Raw genomic sequence first — 23,770 nt, 5'->3', positions numbered from 1 at the left:
ATTAAAAAGAAATGAGGCTCTCGGACAAGCCAAGAGATCTGTACAGGTCCACATACATGTAGCGGCACATTGCAGTTGAAGATGTCAACAGTGCAGGATGTTATAGAGCAGAATGCACAAAGCAGAATGAATACAATATGTGGGAAAAAAATCTAGTATAAATTGTAATTTATTCATTTATATATCTGCTGATTGTTGGCTTTGGAGCTAGGTAGCATACCATATTCAGTATACTCAATGATAATGCTGCCTACTGGACTCTAAAGCCCACATGATCAAGGATATAAATCAATATATTATAATGCATCCTTTCAAATAACATCTGGAGCATAGTGTTGCAGAACATATTATATGGACAGCCAATGGCAAGCTTTGCAATGTTTCACTTCACCTGTGGAGGCACTACAAGGAAATTGAGCACTTACTCCTCAGTACCCCCACAGCTTACAGCTGATTGTTGTGGTGCTGGCACCCTAGCAGCCAGGAGGCTTGTCATTGTGGGTCCATCTTAAAAAGTATGAACAAAATTTCACAAAAGAGTTTATAATGAAAATAATGAAGTTCCCAGAAATAATATACCCCTGTGATGATGACTTGAAGTGTGAACACTGATGACAGCCTTCGGTTTCATTACTCGGACTTTGTACACAGGTAGGTATAAGAGATTGGGGCTCATATAACTACATATTGCATTATGTTTTTTCCTTTTTTTGTTGTTAGTATAAGTTTCTGTGATAACGGACTGGCCTACATGTAGCAGACATCACTAACGGGGAACAGAAGCCTTAAAGGGGTTGTCCGAGAGTTCCCGAAAAAAAACTATAGGTGGACGGGAGCGGGCTGCTTAAAACAATAAAGATGTACTTACCTTCCGGTGCCTCTGGTATCCAGCGCTGCTTTCGCTCCGGTCCGGGCGCCGTGTAAACAAACATGGCCGCCGGAGCAGTACTGCATTCAGCTTCCGGCCGGCTGTGGCCGGGTACGCCTATCCGTCCCTATTCACAGCATTGTGAATGCGGGCCAGAAGGTTGTCGGGTCCGGCCGGAAGCTGAATGCAGCGCTGCTCCGGCGGCCATGTTTGTTTACATGGCGCCCGGACCAGAGCGACAGCAGCGCTAGATACCGGAGGGCACATCTTTGTTGTTTTAAGCAGCCCGCTCCCGGCCACCTTTAGTTTTTTTTCAAAACTCAGACAAACCCTTTAATTGTATCTTTCCAATATTGGCTCTGTACATGCCCAAAGCCATTGGCGATTTTTTGGAACTTTATGAAGCGACATAGTATTGGATTATATGCCGAATAGGCAGATCATGCAATCTTTATGAGGTCATGAGAAGTTGTGGTCACTTCCCTCTGTGGTAAAGGCTGTTCTCCACTTATAACTTATAACTATCATAGCAACAATGGCAAGCTGGTGAGTACGAAACAGCCTGAAAATGATACTGTCCTATTCCCTGACAAGGAATGGGAAGACTATAGGAGGGTAGTAGTCACTCCTAACTCATGTAGAATGGTCTAACTTGGTCTATCTTTTTCCCATATAAAAGCACCGCTGTTATGTATCTCATATTGCATCTTAGCACGTCAGTTACATTCGATTGAGCTCCAATTCCAGACAAAGCTCTGTTCATGGTTCTACAAAAGTAACTATGTAGCTCTATCAGCACAGAAGCACCAAAAAATATACCAGGCTTTTAATTGCTACAACCATGAAGCTCACACAATGCACGTGATAAAGTGACTATATCTATTTAATATATATTACAAGAAAAGATTAAAAGGAAAACTTCAAAGGCAAAGACTAAACATCTGGTAAGCGAATATCATATCCTGTTGCATATTTTATTTGCATATTTTTCAAGGAAGCTCTTGTGGGTTTTTTTTATGATTATAAATGATGGAATGGATGCCTGACCACACTTTTCCTGTGAAAAACTGATACGTTGAGACATTGAAGGAGCCACTTGCCAGAATTTCTTCTTTTTTCTTCTTCTTTTCCTAGAAATGCCTCTTGTTATTCAGAGCAGTTTCACATAAACAAATCAGGGAGGGGATTAAAAATAGATTCACTGAAAGACACGAGATGAAATGGCAAATTATGGCAAGGCGTTCGTTTTATTATCCAGATTGCTAAATCTATGCCGCCGGCTATAATTTCTTGGTTAGGTTGCTTTAAATTAAAAAAAAAGAGAAGAACAGAGGGATGGAATTCCTTTCTAAACACTTTGCCTAATGTATCATGTAGATGTGGTGATGCAGATGTCTTCTCCATTCACATCCAAAACTAGATTGTGCTGGAGGAGTGGATTGTGGGAACTTCAGAGGTGCAGAGTTTACATATTTCAGTAAAGATTTGGGGAACGCCAGGCCACTAAAAATGAAAATGCTTTCAGCCGCTTTAATTCCACTCTCCACGTTGGCATAGTTTTAGTTTGTAACCCACTAAGACTCAGCCTTACACTTTTCAAGCTAAGCTTCAGGGTCATCAATCACATTACAGGTGGAGCTATATAAATGTCTGTTTACCTACACGTGGCTACTTTGGCACAGGGAGAACCTGTAAACACTCTGGGGCTTATTTACTAAGGGTCGCAGATTGCACTTTCGTCGGACTATTTGCGCAGCTTTGACAGGTATTTAACAGGGGTTTGCACTGGGATTGTGGCGCAGCTGCACTGGCTTTCATGCGATACAAATCGTTTCGGACTGAGCGCGGGTTTTAACTTTCAAATTGTGTAGCAAGACAAAAGGAAAATTAAAAAAAAATGTATTCATTAAAGCGCCTGCACCATTTTTTGTCTGACTTTGCACATTCTTTTACTTTGCACTACATTTAGCTGTGACACAAAATTTTGCACTGAAAGGGGCCTTCCGATGCACAGTCAGACCATGCGCCACATTTGTCATGCAGTGTCTGACAGAATTGTGTCACATGCTCTATGTTATAGGTCAGTGATGGCAAACCTTTTCAAAACTGAGTGCCCAAATTACAAAAAAAACCCACATTTATTGCAAAGTGCCAACACAGCAATTATAACATTAATTTAACACTCTGTTCTACCACAAATTCAATAGAAGAAGACATCCATCAATAAGCTGCCCCTGCCCATACCTTCTCACTCTTTCTACCGTCCGAAGAAGCCGAGAATGTGTTGCTTTGAAATAACGCTTTGAGAGTGGCATCAACATTGCCTGTGCCTGCAGGTCATGTCTGGTGAACTCTGTGCTGGGGAAATGAGGCCTGGGTGTCCACAAAGAGGGCCCTAAGTGCCACCTTTTGCACCCGTGCCATAGGTTTGCCAACACTGTCATAGGTGCACCAAAACAAAGTTGTTGAACTCTGTTGGAGCAGTGCATATTGCAGTTTGCACTTGATTTGATAAATGTGGGCCAATGTCTAGCTTCTTGTACTACTTTTTGAGACAGGAAAGTCTGAAAACAGACAAATGGTGGAGATTTATCATACTCTGAAGCTAGGTGCGCCAGGGTATAATGTTTCCCCTGCCATGCAGGTTTTATCTTGAGGCTATGGGCTCCCAATAAATTTGCAGGCACCTGCACTGGCTGGACAGTTATGCACCCGGTCCTGCCTAAGCAGATGCAGGCTATAGGTGGTGCGTTGGGATATGCTGCTCCTGGGTGTGCCCACTTTATGCTCCTTTAATGCATAGATTTAAAAGGTCCCTTTGAGCGCAGTTCTTCTTCTGGCCCATAACCTGAAGAGGGGACTTTTTACTATGACATATATTTACTCTGTTATGATATTTGGTCAATGGTTGTGGAAGAATATCACATTACCCAGTTCTTAACCCGGGAATTCTATCCCCATTTAGGATGGTTTTAAAAAGCTCTACCTTTTTTGGATAAAGGCATGCTCAATATGCTGGGAATGTATACAGGAACTCTGTTTGGGATGCCGATATTCAGTTGTGATAAGCCCCATAGTACTCAGACCATTAGCATGAATATATGTGCCAATATCTCTGCATTATGTGATGGAATAAAGTAGGCATAGGGTGGTATGCGGAAATCCTCAGGTAAGACAGGTCATAGGACAGTTGGAGTTGAGACGACATCATTTCCCTATTTTCAAGCAAGTAATTTCAGAGTTAGATCACTTGTTGAAAAATATGTCATGGTTCTTTTTTCCAGAACCCGTGACACCCTTGTCCATCAGCGGTGCCTGGTAGTGCACCTTTTCCCACTTCACTTAAAGTAAATGCAAAGCTGAGATACCAGACCCAACCAACTGACAACTGGGGTCTCTGGAAAAAAGCAACCGTGTTCTTCTAAATACATGCAGGCACTTTAAAGGACTTCTAACATCAGATTCACTGATGGAATCTTCTCAAAACTTCCTTTAATATAACCCTTTACACCACAATTTCGCTGATATAGAGTTATAAAAATGATGCTAATCCTTCTTAGGCGCTCCGCGTTATGTCACCAGAGCGCCTATGAGCGCCTCATCTTACAACTTATTCACTACTCGTCAATCATCCGAGAATCTGATGGTAGTTTTCTTTTTATATTGTCAAGCAACATTAAATAACTTTCAAGGTAATATACTAATATATTGTGCAGTCTTCATATTTAACATAGTAATTTGTCTCTAATTCCTACAAGCTGTCACCATCTCCCTGATTGTTTGTTTTAACACTTTTGGCTTGTTGCTCCTATTTCCCCAATACCATGGCAGAGTTAAAGGGTTGAGTCGCCCTAGGTGGGAATTATCACTTATCTTAACAAAGTGTTAACTACAGTCATTACTCGCTGCCATTTACAACCTCACACCATGGAAATGATGCCAAATAAATGCCACTAGCACTGGAAATAAGAGTGTAGACTTTGTGGAGGTAAATGGAAGATAAAATCTGTTACATACAATGTAGTGATGGTTCACTGCATTTTGTTAACAATTCGTTAGGCACAAATACCATGGGGGCATCTGGGGTAAAACATTATTACAGATTTACAGCATAGTTGTGTACATGCATTTATCCAGATTTCCTTTACATTTATGCATTTTAGAATACAGAGCATAAATAACAATCTAAGATTATTTGGTAATAATGATCCTTGTCTTTCTGTTATCACTCAAACACCACTGTCCACATAATTTACCTTAGCACTGTATTTTCTGTATGTACCTTATTGGTCTTAAAAGTTTTCTCAAAGAAATGTTCATATGCCACCTTCTGGGATACTGTGTTCTCCTGCTTTGTAAGTGTACATCTCTGTTAGATCTTCAGTTATTTTCAGCCAATACCAGAAGTTGTCGAACACAGGACAGGTTCCAGTCTTTCCATTATACCTCATTTATGTGTAGTCACTGAAAAGACTTGCACTTGGTCTATGTTTATCCACTTCCGGTTCTGCCTCAAAATAACTGAAGGAAAGAACTGAAGACCTAATAGACATATGAACCAAGCCTAAATCATAGTCAACTTGTCTCTACTTTTCTGCTACAATCATTAGGTCTCATGCACACAACTGTTGTCTTACGCCATGGGCTAGATGTTGTTTCAGCGGCTTGCATGTGTCCCCATTTACTTCTTTGTGCTCATGCAAATGGCTATGGATTCCAGTGTATGAGCCTTCTACCCGTGCCACAAATTATAGAATTATAGCAGGTCCTATTCCTGCCAAAGTTTGTAGCCTGGACAGTCTTTTGCTATTGTCATTGGCATAACTGGGGCTTACACACACTGATGACGGACGACTACAAACCAGGGACCATGTGCCCCTTCTTTGCAGCGTGCAAACAGTACACAATCACACATGTGTATGAGGCCTGACATTACTCAAAAATATCCTCTGTAGAACTTTTTGCTACTGAAGGGCGCAGCTCTTTTTTGGTTTGGGACTTCCCACTTGTCCCTATTTGTTTCTCACATCATGACACTTGCTATGTCACATGCAGCCCTGTACTTGTTACATTAGTGGACAGGTTATTATCTTCTACAAGATCCTGTACAATTCTCTCCTGCGATTCATCGCATCTGACTTGCCAAAATACAGGCAGGCGGAAACTCTGATAATAATGGGTGCTCCCACTGTGGCGTAACTTACCAATTCATCTAAATGATATGTAAGATTATTGAAAAAATCAGCATAATCCTTTATATGTTGCAACTGTGATTTTATGACCCAATCAATTTAGTTAAATAAAGTAACTCATTACGGGAACTTTCATTTCTCTTGTTCTGCTCAACCTAAAATTTAAGGTCTTTCTCTATTCCGAGACATCTGCAAAATGTGGATAGAGGCAGGAACATTAAGACAGCAAAGCAGGGCAGACATATCTTATCGTGTGCTGGAAGATTGCGCCCGAAGGCAACGTTCACTGAGATCGGGGCTTACCACCTGTTCACTCGTTTTGCCAATAAAAGATTTTGCTTTTGCAAACTCTTAACCTACTTTCTCATTGACCAGTAATTAACACTTGAAACAAGTCTAAAAATAAGGTTAGTGAATAAATAATAAGGATTTTTCTGGGTAATGCACAGTCATCTGTCAATGTGTAATATCTTGATTAAATTATGTTATAATGTTAATTTCTCATGGCTATTTATGATCAAGCTTGCTGGTTCCGCAGCTCCGGGAATACAAAGTAAAAGAAAACGACTTTCAGCCTCTGGTAAAACAATATACTTTGGATAATACAAACAGTCAGCCTTACGAATTCGAGAACTCTTACTGAGATTACCTCACTGTGCTGACTTGGGTGTGTATGCATATCAATGGGACTAAAGGAAACTTATAAGTGGGGGGTATCATCCCTGTCCCCTTTGATGTTGGGTAGTAGGTTATATTAACAGTGATGGATTGGGATGGCTCAGGGCCCTTTTTTATTGTATGGAATGGGAATCCTAGATTGATATTTGTTATGGGATATGGCATTGAAAACAGCCCCATATAAATATTCATATCAATGTGATTTTAAACTAATAAACTAATAAATATGCAAATGAAGTACCACAATTTCAAGAGGAAATAGGAGTGATACCAAAATAATTTCAAGAACTCCCTCATTTGAGCATTAATTCGATATAAACTAGTCTTCTGTAATTTCATTACCCAAGCTTTATGCATGAAAAAGTAGCATTGGTTTAGCTATATTCATAGAATCACCCCCCTTCCTTCTGATCAGGTCCTTGAATGTTGGCTTCATTATTATTATTATTATTATTATTATTATTATGGTGTAGAGTTCCCCACAAAACAAAATTTTGACACACTATTGAAATAGTCATACAGTTGACCTCAGCATCATTTACATATGTTTAACCCCTATATACTATAGAGCTATGTAGCATTTGTTGTGTACATCATAGAAAAGTCTACTACATAGAAAATATGATACACCATGAAATCTTTCTGAGAAAATCAATATAAAACCAAATTGATTTTTCTTTCTCATCTTTGAAAATATTCATACACATTGATCATTACTTTTGTGCATATTCCAAGAGGCGGATTCTTTCTTAACAGAATAAAATAAGCTTTTGAATCCACCAAGGCAAATATCTGAACCCTAACATCAACCAAGAAAAATTGTATTTGACATAATCACCCTTCCCCACTTTCTAATGATAAATGGCGCCAATGAGTGAATTATAGACCACTTATGGTAAGTTCACACAGCACATCGTTGTGCCAGAAATCAAGAAACCAAGATTGGGCCCTCTTTAAAAGAGAATGGCACTCTTACTTAGTTCATGAGACTGGCTTCTGCTGACAAAGTTCTGAAATATGAAAGTCCAAGAGGTTTTATGTGTTTGCACTAAATTTGGTTGGTGCTGCGATTACTTTATGATTTGTTTATGGACTACTGTTTACACTGGTTTTCCTTATCCAGATGGTGTCCATTTCTTGAGTGAGGTCTCGTGTGGATGGTGTTTGTGATATCTTTCTCTTTTGGATATATACAGTAAAGAGGTGATTTTAACATATATTATGTCCACCATGTTAAATAAAGGCCATAACATGTATCATGACCACTGTGTCTTGTGCAGACCATAATATGAATGGTCTAAGGGAGAATATGAAATCAGATGTATTGGGGCTAGAGATGAGCGAGTATACTCGTCCGAGTATACTGCTCGGTCGAGTATTAGCATACTCGGACCGGCTCGTTACTCGGACGAGTATCTCGCCGGCTCGAGATCGAGCAGTAAATTAATAAAATAAATTGAATAAAAGTATTTTTATTGTAAAAAAAAAATATTACACATGTTTGCAGATGTTTTACTTGTAAGAACACATTGAAATAACACTATTCTTCACTTTCCAGGTGTTCGCGCGTGTCTCCCGCTAGGTTCGGAGATGTTCGGAACATCTGGAATGTGAAGAATATTGTTCTTTCAATGTGTTCTGCACTTAAATGGTCCTGTATTCACTGTTTTTAATGTTTTAATTCTATTCTTCACTTTGCAGCTGTGCGCGCGTATCTCCGAACCTATCGGGAGACACGCGCGCACACCTGCAATGTGAAGAATAGAATTAAAACATTAAAAACAGTGAAAACACGAACATTTAAGTGCAGAACACATTGAAAGAACAATATTCTTCACATTCCAGATGTTCGTGCACATCTCCTAACTTAGCGGGAGACACGCGCGAACACCTGCAAAGTGAAGAATAGTGTTATTTCAATGTGTTCTTACAAGTAAAACATCTGCAAACATCTGGAATTTTTTTTTTTGCACTGTTCTTTTACTGTTCAGTTTTATTAAAAAAATGCTCGGGTCTCCCATTGACTTCAATGGGGCTCGTTATTCGAGACGAGCACTCGAGCATCTGGAAAAGTTCGTCTCGAATAACGAGCACCCGAGCATTTTAGTGCTCGCTCATCTCTAATTGGGGCACATTTACTAAGGGTCCGCGGACCGCATTTCCGCCGGGTTTCCCGACTATTTCGATTTGCGCCACATTTAACAGGGTTTTGGCGCATGCGATCGGATTTTGGCGCAATCGAGACGACTTTCATGCAACACAAATCGGGGGCGTGGCCATCGGACAACCCACCTGATTCGGACTATGCGTAGGATTTAAAATTCAAATTGTGTTGCAAGACATGCACTCACATACACCGGGAAGAAGAAGGTGAACTCCGGCGGACCTGAGTGGTGAAGCGACACATGCTGGAAATCGGGCGCACGATCTTAGTGAATCGCGCTTCATCCTTGTCGCACCTCGGGGATCGCGACAGGACCGGGTAAGTAAATGTGCCCCATTGTGTCCATCAGGCATAAGAGAGATCATAGGAGGTGCTGGGAGACTATATGAAGTATTTTGTGTCATAGAGGCCTTAGGATGCACAGAATTGTGTCCATCAAGTATTGGGGAGATCATTAGATGTACAGTACTGTACAGAATTGAGTCCATCAGGTGTAAAGGAAACTTTGAGATTTATAGAGCCAGATGCACAGTAAACCCACATATATTGTATATCAACTAAAGAAAATGTCACATTGGAGAAATATTGCCTCTTCTTTTTCTATGAGATTATTTTCCCATTTTGATAGATATTATCTATGAATAAGTGAGAAAAACGTGCCTCCCTCTACATCCTAACCCCGCTTGTTATCAAAGAAACTTCCAGCTTATTAGCAACAAAGGACTTTTATCCTTTGTGTTGCCCTATTTGCTAGGGCTTCCTGAATTAAACGACCATTTCCTGCTCTTTATATGCATGACCACATCTGGGCAGGCAGCTCACAGCCCTGTTGCCTAATAACAATCACCTTCTCCCTCAGTCTCTCTTGATTGTGTCTAATTCACTCTGACAGATACTGCCTGACAACTCGCCTGCCTTCCCTCCCTCCGTGACCTGAAGTTACTCACAGCACTTATATAGTCTGTCATTTTTAATATTTGATTTCATTTTAAGTTATGTGTTTTACCGAGAAGATGAAACAAAAAATGGGAGCTTGTAATGGAACATAAATTTAACCCTTCTAACCAGGGAGCGCTCCACCAGCAGCATCTCTCTCGTTTTTTTTGCATTTTTTTCCCTTCTCTCTTGGCATGCTATTATGTTTGGAATAAAATAACATTAATTTATGGAAGAAAAAGAGGAGAAGGGTTATTGTGTTTGTTTTGTCTTTCAGCTGACAGATATTTTCTGCAGTATTGCTCTAGCACATAAACAGAGTATCGTAGTTAAACTACATGGCCATGTTCAAGACTGCAAAGGTCATTCGGTGAAGTGCACACATGTAGTGCAAATAACAATGCTGATATCAGGCAATTGTTGCTGTATTCTTTACAAAGAACTGCAAGATCATCTGCAAAATTTACCATGGATGTACATATATTGTGTAGGCTTCTCACATATATTGTTCTGCAACACTATTTTATGACTTTGATGATGGTTGGTGGTGAAACTACTGTGTAATACTGCTTATGCTGTATTGTACTCCGAACATGCAATAACAATTCTTAAGGCTTCAGCACAGACATAAGATCCTCCTGCTAATTCTTTTTTACATATATTGCATTGCTTGTCCTGTGCCGATTCTACGTTTACAGCCTTTCTATTACAGAGCTGCAGTCACTATTCTGCCAGTGGGGTCACTTTGCACAACATTTTTTTAATCCTTATTGATTCCAAGTCACAAGCTATATTAGACCCCAAAGCAGCATTCATGATTCTGCAGACTTCAAAACTGATATCACTTAGCATCTCCTGCTTGTATTGCTACTTGCATCATAGAAAGTGACATTTTTACATCAGGCTCAACTAATGAAGGGAAACAGGGATCTTGATAGTTTGCTGACTTTCCTAGTAAAACTCATCAGAACTGTTACGGAACCTCTGTAGCATAATCTAGCCCATAATCTAAGATCATTCCAGAATAAGTAATGCATCTTATCTGAAAAGTTACCACATATTGGACATAGTTTAATTTTATACAACACGGGGTAAATATATGGGAAAATAAAGTATAGCTATGAAATAATTAGTCTTCGTGTTACTTTGGAGTCCAGAAATTTAAGCCGGTAGCTCCTTGGGATTTTAAGGAACATCTCAGGGCCTCTGTATTTATGTTCAAAATCTCAGGGTCACTCGGCTCCAGGACAGCCTCTCAGGTTTCTTTTTATTAAATTTCATGTTTTCCTATGATTTACAATGACTTGAGGTAGATGGCATATTCTCATAGTGATATGTTATTACAGGCTTAGTTATTAGAATATAATTTTAAGTCCAAGTACAGGACACTGGTTAAAGATTATATTGATGGTTTTGATCAAATCAGTCATGTTTCCATATGTCTGTGTCATAGTATGTAGAATATAAGCATTTATTATTTAAAGGGCATATTTAAATGTTAGGACCCCTATTACTATCTTAGTTTTCTTACATTCTTATTGAACAACCTATGGGGGACATTTATATAAAGTATTGTTACCTCTGCTGGTTTGTTTTCCGTTTAGCTGTCTGTAATGAGGTACATATTTAATTTTGTAGTGTTTATCAGATAATATTTCTGTCCCTGGGACCATTTTCTGTCCCGAGTGAAACAAATGTGTACAGCAGTCAGATAATTTGCTGAGTATGCTGACGAGTAGCCAAAGGATGGAGCCAACTTTGCCCACCGGATTATCATCACCTGAACTTCCACAGGTGGAGAGCTAAAACTCATCAGAGGTCCAAGTGAAGGTTTCTATTCTGTTAGACCAAATTTCTTTTGGTCTACTCATATTATTGTGTCTGAGTTTCCACACCAGGAAAATCATGCCCATTTTCGGATCAAAGTCGGAGAAGGCAGAAAATCGAATTATTTTCTGGTGCGGACCGCTAACAAATGGGTTCGGAATGGAGAACAGGTGGTGGGAGTTCCACAACAAAAGCGGAAACCCCATAGTAAATGTCCCTCAATGTATCTTTAGGTCAAACATGTATAGGAATAACCCACCTAATGGTATTGTAACTTCTCCTCTGTATTATTGGTGTTCCATTGTTCCTAAACTTAAATAAGATTGCCACCACCTTGACCTTCTCCACTATTGTGTGGTTTAATGATGTGTCTATTATATATGTCTTCATCCATGGTTTGATTATAGAAAAAGAACTGGTCTTGTGGTCTCCATTACTCCTATTCACTTTGGTATAAGAGGTTTAGATATCGAGACGGACAGTAACATTAATTCAACTATATGGTGGCACCACCAGTAGAGTGGTTCATGTTTTCCATTCATCTTAAGAGATTTGTCAAAATTGCTTTTGATCCAAGAAGTGAAGCTTGCCCTTGGTTTAGTCCTCAGCAGTTTCTGTGGACATTGGTAAGGGATGGTCTAATCTGAGAAGGTGGACTCCATCACCTTTCATCACTAGCTAACTGTCATAGCAGGACATTTTTTCACCTAGCCATAGTTACTCATTTACACCGTAGCTGATGCACATAGCATATACCCTCAATCATCCCTCTGCAAAGACTATTGACCATGATCCATAGCAGATGCAGGATCTGTCGCTTTATTAAATTTATATTTACCAACATTTAGTCTATATCAAAAATTTCACCAAAAATAGTTTAAAGGGGTGAAGGCTATAAAAACAATAAAAATCTTTTGCTCACCTCCTCCTAGGATCCTGTTTACCTGTGGCACCACCGGTCACTACCGGCCTCTCTTTGTTTATAGAGGCTTGTGCACCCATCCTGACCACTGTCACGTGCCTGTAAAAGGCATGTGGCAGTAGTGGCGCAGTGAGAGCTGGCCTCTGTAAACAATCTGAGGTCAGCAGTGAAAGGCGGTGCCATGGGTGAATGTGGGTGCCAGTCCAGGTGAGCATAAGATTTTACAGTTCCCCCAAGCCTTTTTTTGGACAACCCCTTTGAGGTTTAATTGTTAACATCTTATAACATGGAAAAGAGCAGATAAAAGAAAAAATCCAGCTATTTCTTCATTATCTGCAGAGTCAACACAAGACTGTGTCCTATTTTCACTTTAGTGGTTAGTTCTCCTTTAAGGATTTAGACTTCAAATTCGTCCGGTCAACAAATAATGAAATTAATGAAGATTAGCGGGTTTCAGCATTGTACACAACCTCAGCCGAGTAATAATCACAGGGCAGATTGGATCTGCAATGACCGGTCTTGGCCCATCTGGTGACTATATAACAGATTATAACACTACAAACTGCTGTCATTGCTTAGAATACTATTCTTAGGAAGCATAAATGCAGGCTGCACATAGTGACATCAAGAGATAAATCGGTAATCAGGATCACATCATCAGCCTTCTTTCATTCTGCAAATGAGAGACATTACCCCATGCACAGGGGAGTATACACACATATATATATACATATATATATATATATATATATATATATATATTATAAAATAAAAAAATAGGCTGCACACCACAATATAAAAAAGAGGGGGTACTTTATTCACCCAAGTGTTACGTTTTGGATCCTCTTCAAAATCCTACTAGTACCTACTCTTTTATATTGTGGTGTGCAGCCTATTTTTTACTTTTATGTATGAAGCGGTGGAGAGTCAAACCACTGAGAAGGGCGAGCACCCAAACTAAGCTTCCTAAAGTGGTGCAGCTGTGAACTTGATTAATGTGTATATATATTTTTTAATATATATATTTATACTGTATAAGTGAAAATACATGAAGTGAACATTTATAGGCCATACTAATGTGATTAGTGTATCTGTGTTCTTCTAGTTAGGTTATCTGTGATTAATTTAGGAACCCCAAGGATCAGCGCCATGAAGGATTAACCCCAGTAAGATTACTGCCCCTTTTAAACTTTGTTCAGGAGCATAGACTCATGCTTGATGGTATGTTTTTAAGACAGATGTTTTTAGTTGTTGATGTGTAACTTTATAATAAAGCCTTTTTATTAAAAGTTACAATTTGATATTTGTGTGTATTAATTGTAATATGCTCATATGCAGCGTAACAGCTTCTGAAGCTACAGCACGGAAGGGCTCTGGTGACGCCCTCCAGAATCCTTCTGGCTCATTTGCATAATTTTGAAAGTCAATTTTACATTGAAGGAGTCCATGGATAACAAATATAAGTCACGGTGCCTGGGACTATGAGTAAGTGTTCCTGATTTTGATGGTTTATTTCCTTTAAAGGAAAGCTGAAACCAATTATTTGCGCTTCTAATCTGACCTACACCTTGCCACTGATGTTACATCGGTACTGCTAGCTGCTTCCCATGAAAATGCATGCTGTAAGATACACTGAAGTAATATTTACCTCACTGATGGTATACCCTATGAGACCTTATTTCTATTGTAGATATGCCCATTTCCCCGCAAGGGCCCCGTTTGGGGAACTGCACAGAACCATCACCCTTTCCAGTTTGTGTTTTTATATCAGTGGCTAGTAGAACAGACGGCAGGGTGGCTCTTTCACTTTCAATCACCCTGATTTATGTACACATGTATAGTGTTAAGCTAATGAGCAGAAATTGGCTATTTTTAAGTGAGGAGACAGAACTGTCACAGAGTGATGAGCAGTAATAGAAAGTGTATTATTACTCTATAAAACGCGCAGGATTCTTTAACATGCAGTGACTGGGTAATTTAGCTAGCTCCTGGATCCAATTAAAAAAAAAATCTATGTTGCAACCACAGTGGGAGGACGGTCAGAGGCAGTAAATGCTGTATATCAGATTGCTTGGTACCTGTGGCATGCTCCTTGTTCCTAGCGTTATTGGATGGAGAATACATTAAACACTCTCATTACAGGTCTGCATTAGGGATACTTCAAGCAGTTACCCTCTCACAAAGTGTCGCCTGATCTTTCGGTTCTGCCTTTTACTTATTTCTGCGCTTTTATCAGATAATGGGTTAAGAAGTTTTTTTTAAGCAAACTTATTGTCAAATTGAAAAATCAGTCTTAAGGAGTATGGAGACAACCATAGCACATAAATGTATCTCCTGGAGACAAATGCCCTGGATTTCTCCAACCCACAATATTCATGGACTTCTAAAGACCCTCGTGGGAGATTGTATATACTGTACTTATTGCTTTTTAATGGCAGAATAACCCCTTCTGATGGCTTATGAAGGGCCCATGCCTCTAAGTGGGACCACAGTCCACTAGTACATGGGCACTGTGGAAACCTATGGAAACCTAGTAAAGAGTTACCCACACTATATGCTACTATATACTATAAGTGTATACTATTATGGGGGACTGACAAGTTTTTAAACTAAAATCAGGGTCTCCATTACTTCCCACCAAATAATTCAACCTATAAATGTTTCTTTCTCAAAGACTTTTTTGGATTGAACCTAGTAAGGGCTCCACATTTCTATACTGGCTACAAAGATGTCCTCCACTAGGAATGTTATAGCAACAAAACATTTTTCCAATCTGTTCCAACAGGGAATCAAAGGAACCAATAGTATATAATTGGGGGGGGGGATGTCTCACACTGAATATGACATCTTTTGCACAATTAGCTTGCACAGGCTCATCAAGATCCCCTAATCTCTTCAGCTATTTGCAGAATAGGTCTTTCAGAGGCTTAACAAAAATAGTGTATGATCCGAAATGTGAAACAGGACTGAATAGTTTACAAGTAGCATATTTACTAGAGAAATTTCATCCAAGCCTTCACAAATCCAGCCAAACGATGAGGATTCCTGCGCTTGTACCAAGTCGCAAAAAATCTGCTGAACAGATGTCAATATTACCTCTGCTCGGCATTAATATACATAAACAAATGAACTTGTTTTTCATTATAACATTTATATAGCGGCAATCAGTAACGTCAAGTACATTTCATCCAAATAACATGTGCAACAACAAAGCCCCCCGAAAAAAAATTACAAAAAAAAGAACCTAAAATAAAAAAAAGGTGATGTGGGGATTTAAGGACACAGGGATGGTAACACTTGAGGTTCTATAATAAGATATCTGTGTACTATCCCTGACTGGAGTCTCATTTAAGCAGTGTAATCTTGGAAATGGCTGCTCTTTTTTTTAGTCTATGTCAGGGTGGGGGGGAGGCGTCTGTTGCAAGGAGCTGTTATGGTATTGATTTTGGTAAAGACTTCCATTAACTGACCAATCTAAATCTCATAAGTGATGTCAGGATAGTTATGCATTTTTTGAAGTTCAAACAGTTAGCCAATATTTTAGAATTCAGGCTGCGTCTCGGCACGGCTGCTAAATAATTTCTAAATAGAGAATCAGGGCAGCTTAGCGTATCTTCAGTTCGAAGGCGGACGTAACCACAAAAGGAAAAAAAAATGACAACGTGCCACCTCCGTGTTTTTAAAATATTAACGCTGTATTGGAATAGTATTTTTGGAGCAAAACCTGAGGCTCAAGAGGATAAGTGACATAAACAAAGGCAGCTGGTCTGCATGAAATAATGGAACAATAAGGCCCTCACAGCCGTTCTCATCACTACTCCATGCTAATTAACATTCTGTTGTGGCCGCAACACTGAAAACATATAATCTGTATTGGTGTACTGTACAGCTGTAAACACATTCCTTTTTGTCTCCTTTTCTTTTTTTGTGAGCCTCTAGAGATGGCGGAGCGGCTGACACGTGCGAGTGGGCCAAAAGTCATATCATCGTGACTAAAATAACTGGTGTGGATGGGAGCTGGGTGGAGGCGGTGACTCTTCTCATTTGGTGGTCATGAGCATTTTGTAACAGTTTTTTTTAATAAAATATATGAAGCTGTATTTAATGATATAGGCAAGTTTCCAACATTGAGGATTACCAGCTAGAGATGGCCTAGAGAAAGCTGAAAGGACTACACGACTTAGTTCACATTTTCAGAAAGCATAGAAATAGGCAGTGGTGTTTTTAGAAGTTTTCAATAGTTTGCTACCTGCTATTCTCACTTAAGAGAATTGTAAAATAGATTAATGCTTAGAATAGGTCATCCTCAAGGCTCCAAAAGAAATAACTATGGCCATCAACAGTAGATACGTGTGAAAAATAATGATTATAAGACTTTTTACATATTTTTGGCTTTTTCACTTTACCACTGATATTGCTGTACTTCATACAGGGTCTGTGCTTGCTTCTCTAGCTCAATCCCATTCACTTAGAAGGAACTCAACTGATACCAAACCATGTGACTGATGATGTGACAGCAAAGATCTCAAAAGTGTTAGTGGTGCTCACAGCAGCCGCTTTTAACAACCAAACAGTGAGGCTGCAAGGTGGGACCTTCACTTAGCATTTATAGCTATGGGAAAAAAGCCAAACATGGATGGGGGAGATCTATCAGAAGTTTCTGAGAGCAGAACTGTTGTAGTTGCACATGGCAACCAATCAGAGCTCAGCTTATATTTTACCACAGCTGTTTATTAAATTGAAGCCGAGCTTGGATTGATTTCCATGAGCAACTAGAACAGTTTTACCTCAGACACTTTTGATAAATCTCCTCCTGACTCAGACCCCATTGAGGAATGAGCAGCAAACTCTTCATTTGGCTATGCTGAAGGAAGGGGGTCCATGGACCATAACGGATGGACATAACTGAAACCTTTAAAAATGAAAACAAAGCAACAAAGGAAAAGTGTGTGGGGGGGGGGGGGGGGGGGTTATTGCATCTTTTAGATCTAGGATAAGATGGAATTGGGGAAAACTTAGTTCTACCACGTTCTTATGAGTTTAGTTTTTTTTGGTTTTTACTATGCAGACAATTACTATTCATAAAGACAATTACAAACAGAGCACACCTAAAGTTTTCAAGTGGTCCTGGTATACATGGACCATGTTACACCAAATATTTGAGAGCATTTCCAGGAGGAGCTGTTGATATCTGGTTAAGGAAATTTTTTCACAAAAAAAAGAAAAAACAAAAATAAGCAATAAGGGGCAGAAAAAATAGCAAAATTGAGTTAATTGCTAATTTTGCACTTAAGGATTTACACATTAATTAAGGATTAGCATTTCTTAGTAAATAAAGCTTTGAGTGTTGCTTCTAAAAACTTCCATTCATTATTTATGAATCACTTGAACTGTTTTGTAAATCAGATGGGGAGAATTTATTGCGGCACAAGAGAGCACCTTTTCATTTCAAATTTCCATATAGAAAAGTCCATATTTACATGTCCTTTAATGCCAAGAAGTTGTAGGGTGCCCTCTAACAGCCAATCAGCAAATGTCTTTGATTATTCTGGTGCTAATGACCTCAAGTGTTATTGGTTGCTATTGAGATGCAAACAGTCAGATATGTTCCTGCCATTCCTAAATTATTGAACCCTTCTAAAGTAAAAGGGGCTCTTAGATTTGGTTTACACATTGCGGTAGTGTCCCACATAGTCAACATGGGGCACATTTTGTTTTTCAAATAACTTTTGCGCATGCTACTTTCTACTTGTTTTTGTGATTAGCTGACCACCCTTGATTCCACTCCTGACATCTCCTGTAAAGAGCTATCTTTCCCACATTATGCCACAACCTGCAAGACATTTCCCCTGCAGCTAAAAATGTGTAAAACATTTTTATTTGTCCATCTATGTAATACAATGAATACAATGTTGTAGGATATAGCGCAGATTTTTTTGAAGGTTATAGCGCAATTCTATGCCAGGTGGGACGTGGCATAGAATTGCCTTCATGCACGCCAGCCGCCAGGTATATGAGGCTGCTGGAGCATCAAGATATATCCAGAAAACCGGGAGGCACGTGTATATACACTGTCCCCTACTTAAGAACACTGGACTTACAAACATAACGACCCCTAGTTACAAACGGACCTATGGATGTTGGCAATTTACTATACTTTGCCCTAGGTTACAATAAACAGCTATAACAGTTATCAGAGGTATCTGCAATTAAGATTTAATGTTAATCCTGGTTCTGATGACAATCCACATTTTTAAAATCCAATTATCACAGAGACCAAAAAAAAATTTGGCTAGGGTTATAATTCTAAAATATACAGTTCTGACTTACAAATAAACAAACTTATAGAACCTACCTTGTACATAACCTGGGGACTGCCTGTACATAACTTGCCGGTGCTAAATCCCACCCATAGAGGGCTTATGGATATTCTTTAAGGGATTAATTTTATAGCCCCTCCCTCATACCCGATATCTAGATTTTGGTAAACTCAGACAGCCCCTTTAAAAGGGAGGACTCTGATTATTATAGATTATCTGTTATTACTTTGGAGACAGAGGCTGCTGGAATCAGCTGATCAGTAAAAGTTTCAAGTGTTGAACAGCTACCGATTCTACCGATTCCATATGGATGTCATCAGTATCACATACCTGGAGAATCCTACTTACATATATGAATATTATTAATATGCATTTTACATACATAACAATTCCCCGAAATATATGCTGATTATTACAATATTTCCATTACAAGTGGAAGCAGCTGGATAATAAACTGGATTACTGTTTAATGCTCGACCTTGGGCGTAACATTCCTGAATGTGCCCTTCTTTATAGGGTCTTTTCTGTTTTGTTTTTAATGCATACAATGTGTGTGTGTTCCTGTTGTCACGGCTCTGATAGAAGTCTCTATAGTTAAATCAAATATACACTCAGTGTTTTAACAAAAACAGTTCAAAAGTTCAGGCGTTTGGATGTTCTTTGGATGATTTCTTCTAGTCATAGAAGGCCAACTGAAGGAGCACATGAGTGATTGATAGAGATGCTTACAGAAGATAGTGACAAAATCACATCACAAGATGGGGCAGAAATATGAGGATAAATCACTGGAAGTATTTTGTAATTTAACTGATTTTTTTATAACAATAGGGCAGAACAGTGGATCAGTGATTAGCCCTTTGTTCAGTAAGATCCAGGGTTTGTGTCCATCCAGATCAACATCTACATTACAATTTTAATTTCTTTTTGCATTTAATTTTTTAAACAGTCTTTATTTTTGAAATCTGGTTAAAAACAATGGCATATTATGGCATAATTTGTATCTCATCACAATAAAACATTAAACAAACAAATCCTGCTTTCCTATGGTAGATATTTTTCTTATTTTACATGTGACTTTACCTACAACCTATTGATGTATAAGTGACCATTTTAGTTTTTTTGATAAGTGGGACATTTTTAAAATAAAGACATACCTTAATCTGTTAGGAGTTACTTGGTAGCTTAATAGAAGGAAGAACGCTATAAAAAATCAAGCATGATAAATCAGGGGCACTTACTCATAGATCTACGGTAATCTTCCTCAATTTATCATTAATTCACTCTGCTCTTTTAAAATCAACTTTAAAATAATGCTAATGAGCTTTAAGGGCTCTTGTAGGGCGTTACCAAAGCCCCTTCCTGCTGTAGCTTCACAGGCTGTTGAAATTCGAGAATTACGTTAAATTTAAAATTAATTAAAATCCTACTATGTCTGAATAACTTAACAATTTGGTTTCATAAGTTATATTGGATACATTTAAATGAACCATGAGCATGATCTTACGATGAAAATAAATGTTGTGTGACGTTCTGGTGGTGTATGGCTTGATGATGGCACCCTATATTTAACTAAACTACAACATACATAATCAATGTGTGGTATCACTAGATAATGTAATGCAAGGAAAAAATGGGCACACTTCTTGTACGCTTCCAGTAAATATAACCAGTTTTCTTCGGTATTTTCTGTCTTGGACTTCTGATGTGCCACATTGAAACAAATTGGGCAAAACCCATTGAAATGTGACTTATCAAAGAAGCTGATTGTTGTCAGTTACTTATACTCGGAGATTACTTTTAGGTGACTTTTTGCAATATGCTGTGAATTTTGTACTATTTTTGGCTATTATATGACAACTATGTTGCATTATTCCTTTACGGGTATCTATAATTCTCAGTTTTCAGTAAATGAGAGAATGGAGACTGGTTGCTGTGCAATCTCTTATATCTTGCAACATCCTCCACTGGGGCCTAGCCTTTTCTTGGGGCCTGGAGGCAGCCTGGACCCAGAATACCGGAGTGGCTGGCCGTTGAAGCCTAGGCACGCTGATGTCACGGTGCTTGGTATGGGGACAGGAGGGCTGTCCTATAGCCTGGCAGGTCTCCAGCAGGTGGTCTGTGCAAGAAATATGGAGGGAGAGGCTGAGGTACTGATTCTCCTTGGGGCAACCCCTTTAGTGTCTGTAGTATATGTCCCTGGGTAATGGATGGGGAGCCCGTGAAGGTGATACAGCCGTAACTTTCCCCTTCCTGTCCAGGGGTTTTGTTAAACCGTCGTCAGGTGGGGGCTCACTCTCCAATCACACTCCAGTTCACAAGAAGGAATACAATTGGACAATAATTTTAGAAAGCTTAACCCTTGCCTGCACAGGCAGAATCTACAGCTGCTAATCACCTTAATTAACTGCATTACCCTAAAGGTAAGTTGATCAGACTCCCCTAGAGGGGTCCTATAGAAAGAGGGCCATATTCGCAAGCACTTCCTTGCCTATACGTCAGCAGGGGTGTTGCACATAGTAGAAGAGATCTTTGTCCTCTGCCCTCTAAAACTCACACTTAATAGCAGCAGCATGAAATACATCAAATAATGAACAGTTCTTTAATTAGCTGGATTAATTTTTAATTAACTTCACTATATTTCTGTAAAAGTTATGTGGGCACATGCATAACACCGTTCAATGTGCCCACATAAGATGGACACTTAGATTGCATAATAATAGTACAGAACATCTGCAAAGAGTTTGTATGTACTCTCTGTGTTTACGTGGGTTTCCTCCAGGTACTCCGTTTTCCTCCCACACTCCAAAAACATACAGATAGTTTGATTAGATTGTGAGCCCCATTGGAGACAGGGACTGATTTGACAAGCTCTGTGCAGCACTGGGTAATCTGTGTGTGCTATATAATTAAATAAATTATTATTATTACAGAATAGAAGCCATTTTTGGCCAACATCCTATAAAATCAGGCAAACTATCCATACCTCCATTTTTTCAAGTGATACAAGCAGACATTTTTGGTCATATTACCCAACCAAGGGTTAATCACCCACCCATGAGATTAAGTTGGGAATGGTCTGCTTTAAATTAGGAATGATTTGCAAAAATAGATAAAGCGTAATGCATATGAATAGCTTTTGGTTGTAGCATTATTGGCTTCTCAAACCATGAACACTGGTGAGAATTACATTTATATATGTATATGGGTAATTTTTCATTTAACCAAAGTCCCAAAAATGTCACAGAAATTCAGTTTCTCTTCCCATCTGAGATATTAATACCCGTCTCTTGTATATAAAGCGTTTATTTATGTGCTATTCATTCATCCATTCACAGCTGTAGAAAGCCTCTGATTAATGCATCGTTCCACTTTATTATAGATTTTTAATACTAATGCACAGCGACTCTTTACAAATGCAAATTAAAGTAAGGTGATACGAGCAGAAAATATTGAGATCCCGATAATATATCTTTGCTTTCATAAATGTATATAATTATTAAGTCAGCTTTCGCTCCAGATGTAGCCACAATAAAGCCTGTAAATGCTAAAAAAGAATGAAAAATGACTTGCAACGGCTGGGATCAAGCTGAAGTGAGCACACCTGGATGTGACAAAGGTTGCATTTACTAACTGCTGCGCTATCGCATTACAGAGAAAGAGCAAGTCTTTGGGAGCAGCTGTAGAGAAAGCCCTGTGTAAATCTTCATGCAAATAGCAGCGCATTGTTAACTTAATCACATGCCGAGAAAAAGATGTGTGCGTCCAGAACCGTGATCTCTAAACAAGAGCACAGTCCGCAGAGACTGGAGGGGTTCAGCAGATTAAAATTTGCAAATAAGAAAAGGTGTGCCACCAGGGTACTGTGCCCAGTCACTACCTCTGCAATAAGATTATTGTTCTTCCCAAAATTCCATTAGGTTCCATTGTAGTGTTGCCGTTAAATATCCTCTAATTTGTTCTTCTTGGAGGAAGGAGATGGGTGATTAGTTTCCTGTATTCTGGGTGACATTTGGTTAATTGTGCTGTTACTGTCAATGTTGCTTTAGTACAGACAGTTGGAAGAAAAGGAATAATCTCCTTTGGTTGGATGGTCCTACAGAACATTAGCATTGTAACTCAGCAATGGTGATGAGGTTAGCTTGAGTAGGTTTGTGGCATGGCTGGGTTTGATCGGACAATCAATGAGCTCGTCACTTGTCACATTTTAAAACGTTGTTGCTTTAGGTGTAAACTTTCCTGCGAGAAATGACATCATTCTGGGAAATTGTCGGCATAAAATCATTAAAGGGGTATTCCGGGAATATGAACGTCTGACACAAAAACCCATGATGATATAAATAAATGAATACAACAATACTCAATGTCATTAGTCACAAAACGGAGCTTAAATAATTTGATTTTATGATTTACAAAATTTATGGCCTCTCTTAAGTAGGTGGAGTTATCACTAAGATGGCCGCCACTGGAAACTACAAGTTCCATGATCCTTTAGTTCTCAGTAACTCCTCCTCCCTCTTATGCTCTGCTCCCAGTGATGATGTAACAGGTTTTCTTGCATGGTTACCATAGTAATGATGTGTAACTGCCATCACCAAAACACTGGCCATACAGGATGCACTGCAACCAACCGACAACAGCCAAACATAGTGGTGATCACATGACCTGCCCAGGCAGGTGCAGGACATGTGATGTGGACATGTGACCAGCGGCCATCTTCTGTCCTGCAACGGACCGCGCGGAGGAAATTAATGGACTGATTAAAGGGCCGGTAGCATTTTAATTTTTCATTACAGTGTATGTCATCAGCATTTTCTGCTAAGGGGAGCAAAATTTTAAATAACAACTAATTACACATTAGCTTAT

General features: G+C 39.1%; 1 protein-coding gene across 7 annotated transcripts in view; it reads left to right on the top strand.

Moving 5' to 3' along the window:
- ZNF536 (zinc finger protein 536) overlaps positions 1–23,770 on the top strand; it is a 472,346-nt gene that overhangs the window by 134,327 nt on the left and 314,249 nt on the right. The window lies entirely within an intron of this gene.

Source organism: Engystomops pustulosus, chromosome 7, assembly GCF_040894005.1.
Source record: "Engystomops pustulosus chromosome 7, aEngPut4.maternal, whole genome shotgun sequence".
NCBI classification, from domain to species: domain Eukaryota; kingdom Metazoa; phylum Chordata; class Amphibia; order Anura; family Leptodactylidae; genus Engystomops; species Engystomops pustulosus.
This window is presented reverse-complemented; position numbering and strand designations above follow the sequence as displayed.